Raw genomic sequence first — 13,569 nt, 5'->3', positions numbered from 1 at the left:
AGATGATGGGAGGTAGAGAAGTTCTGAAAGAAGAGGGTGGAGTTGGTCTGAATCTTGGTAGCCCAAATGTGGGCCTGGCCAGCTATATAAAGCTGTAAAGTAGAGCAGACCAAAGGACGTTTTCAAAGTCTTGAATTTAACTTGTGGTGTGACTGAAAGCATAATTGGCTGTGCACAGTTGAATGGCCAGCTGCAGACTTCAGCAGAGACACTGTACTTTAGCCGCTTGAATGAGTACTGACCGACAAGAATTGTTCCAGGAGGCAGGAATTCCGGACAGTTCAATAGGTGAATGAATTATTATTTTTTTGGTATCATTAATTTACAATTATAGAAAGAACATTATGTTTACTAGGTGAATGAATTATTAATGGAAGGTTTGCCTGATAATGTGGAGGAAGAGAGGAGGAGGAGGGAAAGGTGACTCTTAGAAGAATAGAAATTACAAGATATTGGGTGGGGGGTGCTCTCCACACATAAGAATGCCCTGTTTTAAGAGGAGGTACCCAGAAAGAATACTGAATTTATCTTAACAAAAGGTGGAGTTTATTATAGTCTGAGTGTAAAGTATTTGGTGTCAGAAGCCTACTACTTCCAACGAAAGTTCTTCAAGATGGTGCAGCTTGTGCAAAATTGAATATACGTGAATATTGCTAATTTGTCCAAAGGTTCGTAGGATCACAAAATATGAGAAGGCCCACGGAGATAAACTGTAGTCCAATATCCTCACTAGATTATATAGGGAATAATGTACCCAAAGGCATACACGTGTGTCTGGTTCAATTCTCTCCATATTTTCTTTTAGCTCTCTAATCCAAAAATTTGAGGATCACCTAATCTCTTTGTTTCCCGTCTGGATAGAGTCAAGAAGAAAATCCCAATTTTGTTGTGAAGCGTCCTCCAAGAGCAAGAAGTCAGTCGCCTTTAAATGCAACCTCTTGTCGCCCCTTCTGGCAGGCTTTGATATGCCCACCGTGTTTTGCCATTGGCCACTTCGTGTGGCTCCTCCATGATCCGCAGCCAATCAACTTCTCGCTCTCCTCGTGGGTCGGGCTCGGCGGAGAGGAATGTACCATGAGGACGGCGCAAGGGGAGGGCCAGGAGGAGGGAGGGAGGGGCGGCAGCACAGTGCTTTTACCTTTTGCAAATAACCATGAGTTGCTGGTCAAGTCCGAGCCTGTGGGTAGCACTGGCGCCCTGAGGGCGTGAGCCACGAGCGTTTCCAGGGCCGCCTCGGGGGTGTCGCCCCCGAAGCCGGGGTCCTGTGGTCGGGCTGGAGCCCGGCCCCCGCCCCGCCTGCGTTCGCGCCGCAGCCTCAGCTGCCAGGTGCTGGTGCCCGCGCCGGACGCTGCGACCGGGCCGGTTTGGGGGCCGGGGGTAGGCTCGGCTGGCCGGAGCCGCCGGGGGGCGCCGCGCCGCGGGACGCACCAGCATGAGACTCAGGTGAGAATGAGCGGCCGGTCCCACACCGGCCCCGCCGCTCCGCGGGGCCGCTTCCTACGCGCGCCCCGAGCCCGGGGTCCCGGGCCCCGGCGGGCGGCTGCGGCATAGAGGGCGCCGAGACCCGCATGGGACTGAAGCCCCTGCCGCGGCATAGAGGCGCTTCCTTCTGGGGGCCTGCTGGCGTTCCCGCTGGGTCGGGGGCGGCCCTGTCCTTGACCTCCAGGAGCAGGGGGAGCGGGAAGGCCCGGCGGCCGCGGGCTCCGGTCGTGGGGGTGTAAGTGGGGCCAACCGGCTGGGACCGCGTGTGCGGCGGGCGGATACGCGCCGCCCGCTAGGGCCGCCCGAGGAGGGCTGCGGCCGGCTTCCCGCCGCCGGGTCCCGCGCGCCGCGGGGACAGCCGCAAGGAGCCGGTCCCCAGGGGAGCTGCCGCCGCGCGCGGGGCGGGCTTGGAGGGCGAATGGGCCCTCGGGGAAGCCCCCCTCCGCACGCAGAGCGCGTGGGTTGGCCGTGTGCGCCGCCCGGGTGTCGGTCGCCTTAGCTCAGGGAAGGCGTTCCTAGAACACAGTCCACATTAGTGTTCTTTTCGTGTTGGTGTTTAACGCAGACACTATGGTGTTAATGTGGAGAAACAGGTGAATCGCGAATCGGGTCTTACTTCTTTTTTTAAAGGCTTGTTTTTCCTGTTTTCGTGGGGTGTGGGTGGGCAGAATGGCACTAAACGTCAGAACTCCAGTGTGCATTTGGTCTCGTCTGACAGTTCGTTGCGGAGCCAGCCATCTCCGTAGCCGACTGCAGGATGACGGCCTGCACCCCAGGGTTGAGTTCCTTGGTGAGAAAGCCATCTTACAGGAATTGCTGCCGCCAGCAGGAAGCCCCTGCCCTCTCATTAACCTGGTCCCTCAGTTGCCAGGTCGCTGTTGCGGTGGCTTTGTCCTGTGTGCCTGTCTGTAGAGGGTTGTAGGGAGAGAATCACATACATACATTGTAAGCTGTACTGGGGTCAGAAGTTTGGTTCCAGTCATTTTAGCTTTACAGTGAGTTCCTCTTGTGCTCCAGGGTTTAAAATTTTTAAACTTTTTTGATAGTATAATGCCTGAGTTAGTTCCAGAATTATAAGATAAAGGGGGTTTGGGAGTTCCTTTGCGTGGAATCTTTAGGAGCCTGGACTCCTGTTTGTGTTCACAGCCACCAACCTTTGAAGTGTGAAGAACTTGACTACCAGATTGTGACTTTCCCCCCCAACCTGAGATGGTTCCCATTTAGTGAGGGCTTTTTCAAGGTGTTTCTAGGTGTGGGAGAGAAAATGGGTGTTGGAGTAATGTGGATAAAGTGCTTAGTGCAGTACCTGGCACATCGTAGACATTTAATAAAAGGAATAAATTCTTGCCTCTTTGGGTCGGTGGAATTGGACGTTTTGATTGTGTACTCCCTTCCTAAATTCGGAATGTTAGCCCTCCCTTCCGACTCTTCCTCACATCCCAACCTCTAGCTCTTACACTGAAATTTTTATGGTTGTTAAAAATGGAACTCCACCCTCTGCACCTAGAGGTAAAAATCAGCAAGGGAAGATTGAGGTCTCCCTGCTGGACCACATGTTGCATTTCTTCCTACAGGGCCATGTTTAGAAGAGGTATTGAACAGCCCAGTACCGGCTTGTAAATGGCCAGAATGGACCTTTTCTTGATTGTTGGGTAGTCCTGTGGGTGGGCGTTTGGGAAGGTTCTTGTCCAAGCAGAACCATAAACCTTCCCTAATTTCTCTTGATACTGGCAGCTAAGAAGTGGTGCAGGGTAGTGATTTGATGGACTCTGCCTCTGAACAGGGTTTGCAGGGAGCAGCTGTTACCGCCTCTGACTTGTGGCAGGTTTCATGTGAGTAGATTAAAAGACCACTAAACTTGCTGTTCTTGAGAGAGTAAAAAGAAGCATCACTGGTTTATTTATGTCCCACAGTATTGGGTATGACATTTTAATAATAATCATGTTCTGAATTTACTTAGCACTTTTTATTTGAAGTAGTGAAGTCTTTCATTGTCTGTTATGTCACTGGTTCTTGTCTCTGAGGTCATCACACTTTAGTATAGAATATTATTCCCACTTTATAAGGTGAAGACTGGAGGTGACATGATTTGCTCTAAGTTGCAAGTTGGTGCCTGAGCTGGACTTGAATTGAGCATTCCTTCTTATATTACACTTCACTGATAACTTTTATAGGAAAAAACCCTTTTTTTGAAACCTGAATTGCTTAAAGGTACTGGACCATTGTGCTTTTCTGATTGCTAGATAGAATAGTTAACATTTATTGCATGCTTTTGTATGGAAGCCTGTGCCAGGTTTTTATGTACATTACCTCTTTTATTCCTCACAACAATATTCAAGGTAGGACTTCTTGTCACCCCCAGTTTTACAGATGATCTAGGGTTTGGTGAGACCCCAGGTCAAGGGAGTGACAGGAATTTGAGAAGGTGCTCAAAGCTGGGTTATGTGATTCTGAAGATGCCCTTAACCCTGTGCTTTTGCGGTGACAAAACATGGACTGCAGAGTCCCTAAACCGAGTTGCTGCTGCCCACCCGGGTCTGGAAGGCTATGGTTGAAACGGAGCTTTTTTTTTTTCACTGAAGTATAGTTTTCATACCCTGGACTTTTCCTGTGCTAGAAGCATTGCTCTAGCCAGGTGGAGGAGGGTCATTACTTTAGGAAAAATAATCAGAGCTGAAAAAACATCTATATTTGGAGAGTGTGAAATATTTAGTAAGACCAGCTGGGGAGAACAGGGACAGAGAATGAAGGTAGTTAGTTTGTGGACAAAGGAAATTTGTGATATTCAAACTCAGGGACATCTTTAGTACCAGGCTTTTTAACTTCCACTACGGGTTGAAATTGTAAACCTGGAGGCACAGCACTTGGACTGAAATCTGTGCAGTAATAGGGCTCTCAGTTTCCACTTTAGATGGCAAAGTTGAAAATCTGATTCTTTGTTGGTCATTGGCTTTCCCAGATAATGCAGTGCATCATGGGAATGGTAGAGAATTGTTTGGAAAGTTAACCTAAACTCTTTGTGAACTTCCCCTTCCCTTCAACCTCCCTGCCCCCAACATCTGTGGTTCCACTTTTCAGAATTCAGCTCTGATCCTGCATATTGTCAGAGTGATGGTCCAGGCTCTGGGGGTCTGGGGACACACCAGGGGACAAAACATCCCTACCCCTGGGGTGCAGCCCTGTGTGGCTTGGGCTTCAGCTCATCTTCAGGAAGGCTTGTAGTCGTCGTTATGAAGAACCCAGGAAGGGAGGTCAGGGAAACCATCACCCAAACCCTGCAATTCATTGATTTTTTATCCTTGGTGTGTCAGTTTCATGAAGGAGAGAAAATTACCACAACTTGAACACAGAAAGTGGTGATGATCAGATGAAAGAAGGAAGATGCAGCAAGCCTGTTGCTGTGTACCTCAGTAAGGGGCTGCAGGCACCGGAAGGGCAGGAGCCTCTGCTAAGCAGGGTCCTTGGTGAGAACAGCCCTGTGGTTCTGCATCCCTGTGCAATGCCTGCTCTGTCTGTCACGTATAGGGTGTGCAGGCACAGCTGGTACATGACCAAAAGTCAGGCAAGGTGTCTTTCTGCATTTGGCAGGTCTACAGAAGTCCGTGTAGCTGTGTATCCAGTAAAGCGTCTCGTCTTGAAGCCGAGGGACAGCATGGGTCAAGTGGCTAAATAGTAGCTTCTGTTGACTTTTCCTGCTTTAAAATGCATAATAAGTACCTGACAGTAGTGAAGTGAAACAGGCCCCAGCCTTGTGCTCCCTCCTGCCCTGACCCTTCTCTGTGCTGATCACAGTGAGGCATGGAGAAGGCTTGAGTCTGGGATGGCCTTCCCCGTGTTAGGGTTGGAGCTGGGAAGAGGGAGGAGCTCAGCGCTGCAGAGGGAGGATGGAGAGCAGGTGGTGTGATCTCTGCCTCTGGGGCCCCTTGGGCTCTAACTACGAGCCTTCAGCACAGACCCTCCCCAACTGACAGAAACGCGACTCATGAAGGAGCCAGCCGCTTCTCCTTGCCTTCCCCGCCAGCACTGCGGCCTTGTGACGAGGACTGTCAGTCTTGAAGCGGGGATTGTGGAAGTGGCTTCATGGTGATGGTAGCAGACTTGGAGATGTTGGACAGCGAGCCTGGCTCTGCTTTGGCTGGTGACATGTGTGAGCCGCTTCAGTCCCCAGCAGCCTCAGAGGGTAGGCGCTGTTAGGACGTCTGTTTTAGTCATAAGGAAGCCGAGGTGCTTGCTGAGTGACTTGCTGAGGGTCTCAGGAAGTGCCAAGGCAGACTTCAGACCCAGGCATTTGGTTCTGGCGTGGAGCTCTCAGGGACCAGGTGAGGGCGGCTGACTTGGGGAGACCCACCCTTGAAGGGTTGTCACCATTCTCGGGTTACCCCTTCCTCTTTTGCAACCTCTTCTCCACCCTTTCACATCACCTGCTCTTCACTTTTGAGTTATCTATCTGAAATGCAGTAGGAGAGCTGTATTTAGGTTAGCTGGCATATTCCTTTAAAATTGGAGTAACTGAAGCAGTAAGAGATCACAGGCCCAGGTGGATTTCCCAGAAGGGACACTAGAACAGTGTAAGGGTCTTCAGGGACTTAGGGGCTGCACCATGGGATCTGAAAAGAGTGTTGATTACAGCTCTGCTCCCAGAAGAGGTAAGGAAACCCTTCTTCCCTCCTTTACTTTGCTCAGCATGGGTTTCTGATTCCCGAGACCTGGAACTTGGGCAAACCCCATCATGGCCCTTGCTCAGCTACTTTATGGATGACTTTTATTTTATTTATTTAGTTTTTTTTAAATGAGCTAGTCTGGGATCCTGACCACTGTTAGGAACAGAACCTTTTACCCAATTTGGTCATGACTGGTCAGAGTCATTTGTTTCCCTGGGAAAAAGGAAAAGGGAAGTATTTTACCTAGTGACTTGGACATGTGTCAGTTTGTTTCCAAAACAGATTTTTTCTCAAAACCAGACTTGTAGAGGTAGGAAAAATAATCAGTCTTCTGTTTTGGCATTTTAAGCACCTTTAGACAAGTGAGTCCTCTGAACAATTATGTAGTAATAGCTCTCAGTGAATGTTACTTTGGGCCAGACACTGTGCCAAGGGCTTTATCTGCACATACCACTTCTGATCTTCATTGTTTACAGCAGGGAAATTATTCCAGACAGGTTAAGGTCTGAAAACCCAGTTTAAGTAAGCCCCAGAGGCTGGATGACAGCGAATCTGTACATTTAATTACCTTGCTGAAGAGTGAAATGTTGGAGGAAAAGGAAATGGGGCAGGGGGCCATGTGAGGGGCAGGGAAAGGACATACTTGAGATGACACATGTGTCAGCTCCCAGGATCTGCTGTGTACTGTGTGCCTAAACACAGTGCCAGGGTCGGGCACAGAGGCCCATGGGCCTCAGCCACCCTGAACAAGTGGTTTCAGTTCAGGTTACACACTGGGGCTTTCTTTCAGCATACATTTATTAAGCAACTACTGTATCTAAGACAAACACAGTATCAGATAATAAGATGTCCATCTTCATGAGGTCCCCATATTTTGGGGGTAAGCAGACATAAATGCAGAAAATCATAGTGTATTGTGATAAGTGATGTAACTGGCCAGGGAGTCCTGGACGTGGAGCGGTAAGAAAATTTATACTCACTGGCAAAATATTTCTTCCTGATTTTGGTTTTCTTAATTTTGTGCACATACTAGAGAATTCTAGAATTTACCCACCCCTGGCGGCTGTTCTCCCTGGATGTTTGTGTCTTTGTAAACAAGATACCTGCAGCCCCTGTCTGAGGACCAGCCCTGCACCTTGGTTTCAGGAAGCCCTGTAGCCCATCACCACTGTGGTCTGCTGGGCGTGGAGTGCTTGGCCCTGCTCAGTCCTGTGTGCTTGAAGGAGGTGCTCCAGGAGCCTTGTTAGATGAGGGTCTGCTGGGCTCAGCCCTTTCCGGATCTTCTAACGGGTAGCAGCTCTGGGTATGGAGGGCTTAACAGATGCTTTGGGAATTAGATTGGACCATGGTACCCCTAAGACTCCTTTCTAACTAGAAGACCACCATATTGTGTCTTCAGGGACCCCACAACTCAGTGGTGGCCCTGTGGTGGGATCTGCCAGCCCTCCCGCCTTCCATTTTCCTTCAGTGTCTCTGTGGTGGGCTGTGTCTGGGAGCCGATATATTGTGGAAAAGGCCTAATGGGACTTCTGATTGCTGAATATGCTCAGTGTGAGAGAATTTTGCTTGTGTTATAATCTTTTATGTCATATGAGCTGTGGTCCGTCTGATCAGGTCCATTCAAACAGAAATTACTTATGTCACTGGGAAGTGAGTTAAACATCTTCTGATTGCTCCTCCCTGCTATGTTAATTGAGTTGACTTTGTTTGGTAGTAACATTTAGGACCCTTTCACATGTTATTAATGAAAACTTATCTCTGTCCATGACCAATTACCCCAGGAAGGGTTCATCAGCTTGAAGGTATCCCCTTGCTTTAAGCAAATTTGATGTATGGAAATGTAGATTCCAAAATATAATAGTGTGTAGCAATACTTCTTGGCTTTAAATTTAACTCTTCACAGTGAAGGAGTTTTGTAACCACTTTTTTCAGGCAGTGTGATCTTCTGCTGCTGATGGAAGTGACTGCCTGCCTTGTCCTCTCCATCCCCCACGTATATGTACACTCAGAGCCACACATGCTCCTGGGCTCTGCCTGCAATTGCAGGCCTGGCATCTGGGCTTGTTGGTGTGGCACGTAGAACCAGCTGCTGCCATGGCTGGTGGTCAGGGTGCGCCTGGCCTTGCCTGCTGGCCAGCCTTCTCTCATGCTCTATCCACTTGTTCACCTGGAGTCCTCACTTGGCTCCGTATGTAGTCACTTCCCTTTTGTGCCTGTCTCCAGGCTGTTTGTGCTTACTTCTATTAGGTCCAAATGCTCAGGCACGGGCCAGAGGCAGGAGAATTCAGGCTGGCCCCTGAAAGAGTAAAAGGAGGTCCAGAGATTTGGCTAAAAACCTTACCTACATTGAGGCATGGGAAAGGAGGAAAGGGAACGAATTTATCAGGAGGCTGTCTTATAAATACACTTTATGACATGATCTCCTTTAATCCTTAGGACATTCTTAAGAGGTTGAGTATCTGATGCCCACTTAACAGGTTCGGTTCGGAGACATGAGGTTCACAGAGGTCAGATACCTTGCCTGAGATCTCTCAGCTGTGGAGCTAAATTAGATTTTAAAACCGAAATGTGTAGTGGTAAGAGCATGAAATCTGGAATTAAGCTGTTGCCCCATTTACTAGGATGTATGACCTTGGGTTTGTTTTTACCTCCCTAGGCCTGTTTCTTCACCTGTGCAATAACATAACAATCCTATTTATTTTGTGTGATTATAAGCATTTTGAATTCTGCCAGTCACCTTGTAAGCAGCACGTAGCGAGCACCCTAAGTGTTCGCTTAGTATGGTTACTGACCAATGCTTATGAAACATGGAGTGATATGCTGATACTCTGGGCTTCCTCACATCCGGGGACAGTCTTCAGGGGGCATGAGTGGGTATGTGCTGATTAATAGAAAAGTACCATCAAATGTCCCCCTAATCTCATCACTCCCAGCCCCATCCCTGGCTCTGCATGTATATTTTTTTATTAGCAACTCGTTAGACTTCTTGGGATAATTTGTTTATTAATCTAACATCCACTGGGCCCCTCCTCTACCTGCTGCACTGCGCTAGGTATTCGGGCAGGGAACAGCTTCCTAGAAGCATGTGACCTTGTCCCTGTGTATGATGAACCCATCTGTTTCAGAAGATACAGTATGAATGTACAAAGCAGTTGGGTAAAGAGGGAAGAAAAGCCAGGAAATACTCAGATGGCACAGACAGGTGCCTCCAGTGTTTGAGGAAATAAGGACAGTAGCCGTTACGGCCTGAGAACTTACTGTGTGCCAGGCACTCAGTCACTTTGCATGCACCGCCAGCCCTATGCGCCAGGTGATGCTGGGTCATCCCCGCTTTACAGGCGAGCCCTGGAGACGAGCCTCTTGTCCGGGGGCACGCGGCACATAGGCGACGGGAGCCTGGGGCTTGAGCCTGGTGCACACTAACTTCCATGGACCTGTGTGGGCTGTTGCAGCTCATGGGTAGGATTGTCCAGCTGAGACTGGCCACTGGTGTGAGCAGAGCCTGAGGTGGGTAGGCGTGGAGTGTTCTGGACAGGGAAGGGGCAGCCCTGCAGGGTTGGAAGTGAGTTCACGCTCGTGACTCGCACCGAGTCCCGTCTGGGTGTTGGGAGATGAGTAAGACGGGTACTTTCCCTCTGGAATCTCACTGTAGCCGGGGAGACAGACACAAATAGATGATCTCAGGGTAGTGTGGTAAGAGCTGCATTGAGGGTAAGTGCAGGCTGCTGTGGAAGCAAGGAGCGTGGACCAGAGGTGCTCTGAGAGATTGGAAAGCTGAGTCAGCTGTGAGCTCCGGCCCAAGGCGAGAACAGTTTTCTAAAGACAGAACAATAGGAACAAAGCATGCCCTTGTGGGCTTTTGTTGTTAAAAAGCATGTTTATTCATCTGGTCTGATGGATGTCAGTACAGTGTGAAGGTACAGGCAACAGGGAGTTCATTGGAGATGTGTGAACACAGCAAGAGCATGGAAGTGGTATTTCGTGTGGCTCAGTCTGGTGGAGATGGGAGACGTGAAAGGCAAATAAGACCACCTGTGGGAGGAGTCAGCAAACATTTTTCTGTGAAGTGCCAGAAACTAAATGTTTTCAGTTTCAGTGGGCCATATGGGCTGTGATGACTCAACTCTGCTACAGTGGTAGGAGAGCAACCACACAATCGGTAACAAATAGGCATAGCTGTGGGCCAGTGGAGAAAGCTTTTATTTATGGCTCCCCAAATGTGAATTTTATGCCATGAAATGGTCTTCTTTTGAGTTTTTTCCTCAGCCATTTAAAAATGCAGAAGCCATTCATCACTTGCAAGTTGGATTTGGCCCACCAGTTGTGGTTTGCCACCCCTGAGTGTTTGGTGACGATTCAGGTGCATGAGCGTGACCAGGTCCTGGGGCAGGGTATTGGCCATGGGGACAGAGGAAAGGGCTCGATGCCAGAGGCATTGTGGAATGAGGACACTGATTAAACAGAGGGATCAGGAGAGTAACGCTGATGTTTCAGTTTGGTGCCTTCCCAGCCCCCTTTTCGTAAAACTGGCCCTGTTTTCTGTCCCAAGAATATGACTTGATTCTAGAGAAAAACTCAGAGCCGACACCGTAAGTGCTCCCAGCTTCCGTCAGTGTTGTTGATTGCTTTGGTTGTCTTTCTGAGTGTCACTGTGCCCACCACCTTTGCTGCCTTGGCCTCTGGGGGCTTAGTCAGGAGGTGGACAGCATGCCCGGCTATCCTGGAGCACAGGTAAAGTTCATTTTTTGATAATTCTTTATTTTGATATGATTTCAAATTTACTGAGAACTTGTAAGAGTCATAGTTCCTGTTATCTAAATTTTACTAGTTGTTTACATTTTGCCCCAGTTGATTCATCATCCCCTGTATGCATTTTTTCTGACCCATTTGAAAGTTGGAGACTTTGTGCCGCTTCTCCCCTAACTGCTTGAGTGGTGGATCTGTCAAGAATGAAGGTACCGTCTTCACAGCCACAGTATGGTCATCAACATCAGTAAATTAACATTGAAACAATACTATTATTTGATTGTTGTTTTTGAACCCATTACGTCTGTTTGTTGCAGTCTTAGCACATACAGAGGTTACTGCTACCACTGGTGTAGGAGGGCAGAGGGGTCAGGCTTCCCTGAGCGAACCTGCTTGTCTTCCTTATGGGCTGTGGAATCCACAAAGGCAAGGCAGATAGATGCAGTAAGCATCAGTTTAAAAGTATCAGGGACTTACAAAAGAGAGTAGAGGTCACAGGCTTTGTTCTTAGTGTCCACAGTTCATTTTGGGAGTGAGAGTAAGCAGTAGAAGAGCAGTTAGTGAGCACCAGTTAGACCCAGAGAATCGAGTATAAACCGTGCATGAACATTCTGCCCAAAAGATGGTGGTAACTATTCCCTCTGCCCCTCTGCTCAAGCTTTTCCAGTTGCCTTACTGTTCCTCAGACACTCCAGGCCTGCTCTGCCTTGGGACCTTTGCACAGGCTCTTTCATTTTTCTGAAACAGTCTTCCCTGAGATATTACATGGTCAAGTCCCTTGGCCCCTGTGTGTCTCTGCTTAGATATCACCTTCTCCATGAAAGCTGCTCATGCACCTTCCCCCGGAACTCTGAATGCTTTCACTCCTGCTTTGCTTTTTGCTTTTTTCCAGAGTGCTTACCACCCTTCTGTGTGCTTTGCTTAAGTTTATGGAGGGCATAGTAACCTGGGCTCTGGAGCCAGACTGCCTGGGCAAGTCTTAGCTTTACCACTTACTGCTTATGTGACCTTGGGTAGATCACTTAGCCCCTTGGTTTATGATTGGTATTGGTTTCCTCATTTGTAAGAATAACACTCAGGATTTTTATGAGTATTAAATAAATTTATATTTATGAAATGCTTAGCATAGTGCCTGACATGGAGTAAGTACTGTATGAGCATTTGATAAATACACCGTTTACTGTTTGTTTCTTCCCACTAAAATGGAAGTGTGGTGAGGTCAGAGTGCATTATCTGTTTGTTCTCTGTAACTGAGAACAGGGCCTGGTACAAAGCAGGCAGTAAGTACCTGTTGAGCGTGGGGCTGGCAAGGGGACGGTGAGGTGTGGGTCAGCCTGTGGATGGCAGAGGCCACCTGGATGCCTACTCCAGCTGTGCACTCAGGGACCAGTGTCTTAGTCTCTTGTTGGTGAAGCTGTTTCCTTTGCAGAGCGGTCAGCAGAATTAGATGAACTAATGTACAGCAGGTGCCAAGCACGACTTGGCCTGGCTGGTAGCAGACAGCCAGGAGAGGTTAGTTGTTTTCCTTCCTCAGCACCCTGGAAGCAGTGAGTCTGTGAAGGATAAGGGTTGATAGGGAGGAGCAGGGGAGGTCCTGTGTCTAGGTGTAGAGAGAGACACCAGCAGGGTGTTTGATGGGGATGAGATCATCACGGCCTGCTGGACTGGACTGGTTAGCACAAAGGAGCTATTTATTGTCGAACTTTTGACGCTAAAATGAGGGGTTTAGACTTTTTTTATAACTATATTTTGATACAATTTCAAAAAATGCAAGAATAGTACAAGAAACTCTTACTCAGAGGTGTTGTTTTCATTTTGCCCCATTTGCTTTTTGGTGTTTTTTCCTTCTCTCTGTATGAATTGGAGACATTGTACCCCTTACTTCAGTGTTTATCTCCTAGAAAGAGGAATCTTCTCTTAGATCTTGATAGGGAGACTTAGGTTCTTAAATTGCAACGAGGCACAGTGTGAAAATACTTGGGAAGTTAGGCTGGAGGTAGGGAGGGCCCATGGGTGGGCAGTTTGGAATAATTTCCACTGGAGGGCCATATGGGCAGATGGGTGGCCAGAGCCAGAAAGGGGTAAAGAGTGTGGGGACATTTAGTGGGGTCTTGGGTGCGAACTGCCGGGGCCGAGGTGGAGGTGAGGGCAGGGAGGCCACTGAGGGGGCAGCGGCTCTCCTCCAGCAGCAAGGCGTCTCAGCTGGGAAATGAAGCGGCACCCCCCTCTGTATCTCTGTGTCGGAGGAGCAGCGGACGCCTGGATTGTCAAAGGCAGAGAGGTTCACAGTGTGATCTGAGGCCACCCGGGGGCGGGGCTGTGGGCTTTGTCGTGAAGATCCTTAGTAGAGGAGCAGGTGGGTAGTCTGGTGCCGTCTAGGAGTCACTCCTAGGAGTCATTTGTGACCAGGACGGTGGTATTAGCTGGGGAGGGTGTGGGAAGCTAAGGCCTAAAGCAGCCTTGGAGTGAGGGTCTCCAGAACAAGGAGCTGTGTGAAGACCGAAGAAAGGAGCCGAAAGGAGGGTAGCAACGGCAGAGCAACGTACAAAGAAAGAGGGCCTCACTGAGCCAGCGGGAGCCGGGCAGGGAGGGCGCCCCGTGCCCCACGGGCTGGGCCGCTCCAGCGGCTCTGCCTGTCGCGGAGTGGGAGCCAGCACTCCGGAGCTTTAAGGAGCAGCCT

The 13,569-nt window shown here is 49.1% G+C and overlaps 1 protein-coding gene across 30 annotated transcripts in view; it reads left to right on the top strand.

Annotated features, from left to right (window-relative positions):
* Window positions 1-1,134: 1,134 nt before the first annotated feature.
* Window positions 1,135-13,569, top strand: part of MICAL3 (microtubule associated monooxygenase, calponin and LIM domain containing 3) — a 215,597-nt gene continuing 203,162 nt past the window's right edge. For 11 of the 30 annotated variants that reach the window (XR_012125419.1, XR_012125418.1, XR_012125422.1 and 8 more), the window contains exon 1: window positions 1,145-1,443. The gene's annotated coding sequence lies outside the window, so the exon portion shown is untranslated. Of the gene's footprint in view, window positions 1,444-13,569 lie in introns of all 30 variants that reach the window. The other 19 variants (XM_073222428.1, XM_073222440.1, XM_073222436.1 and 16 more) reach the window with 6 other exon arrangements.

This window comes from Manis javanica, chromosome 15 (genome assembly GCF_040802235.1).
Source record: "Manis javanica isolate MJ-LG chromosome 15, MJ_LKY, whole genome shotgun sequence".
NCBI classification, from domain to species: domain Eukaryota; kingdom Metazoa; phylum Chordata; class Mammalia; order Pholidota; family Manidae; genus Manis; species Manis javanica.
This window is presented reverse-complemented; position numbering and strand designations above follow the sequence as displayed.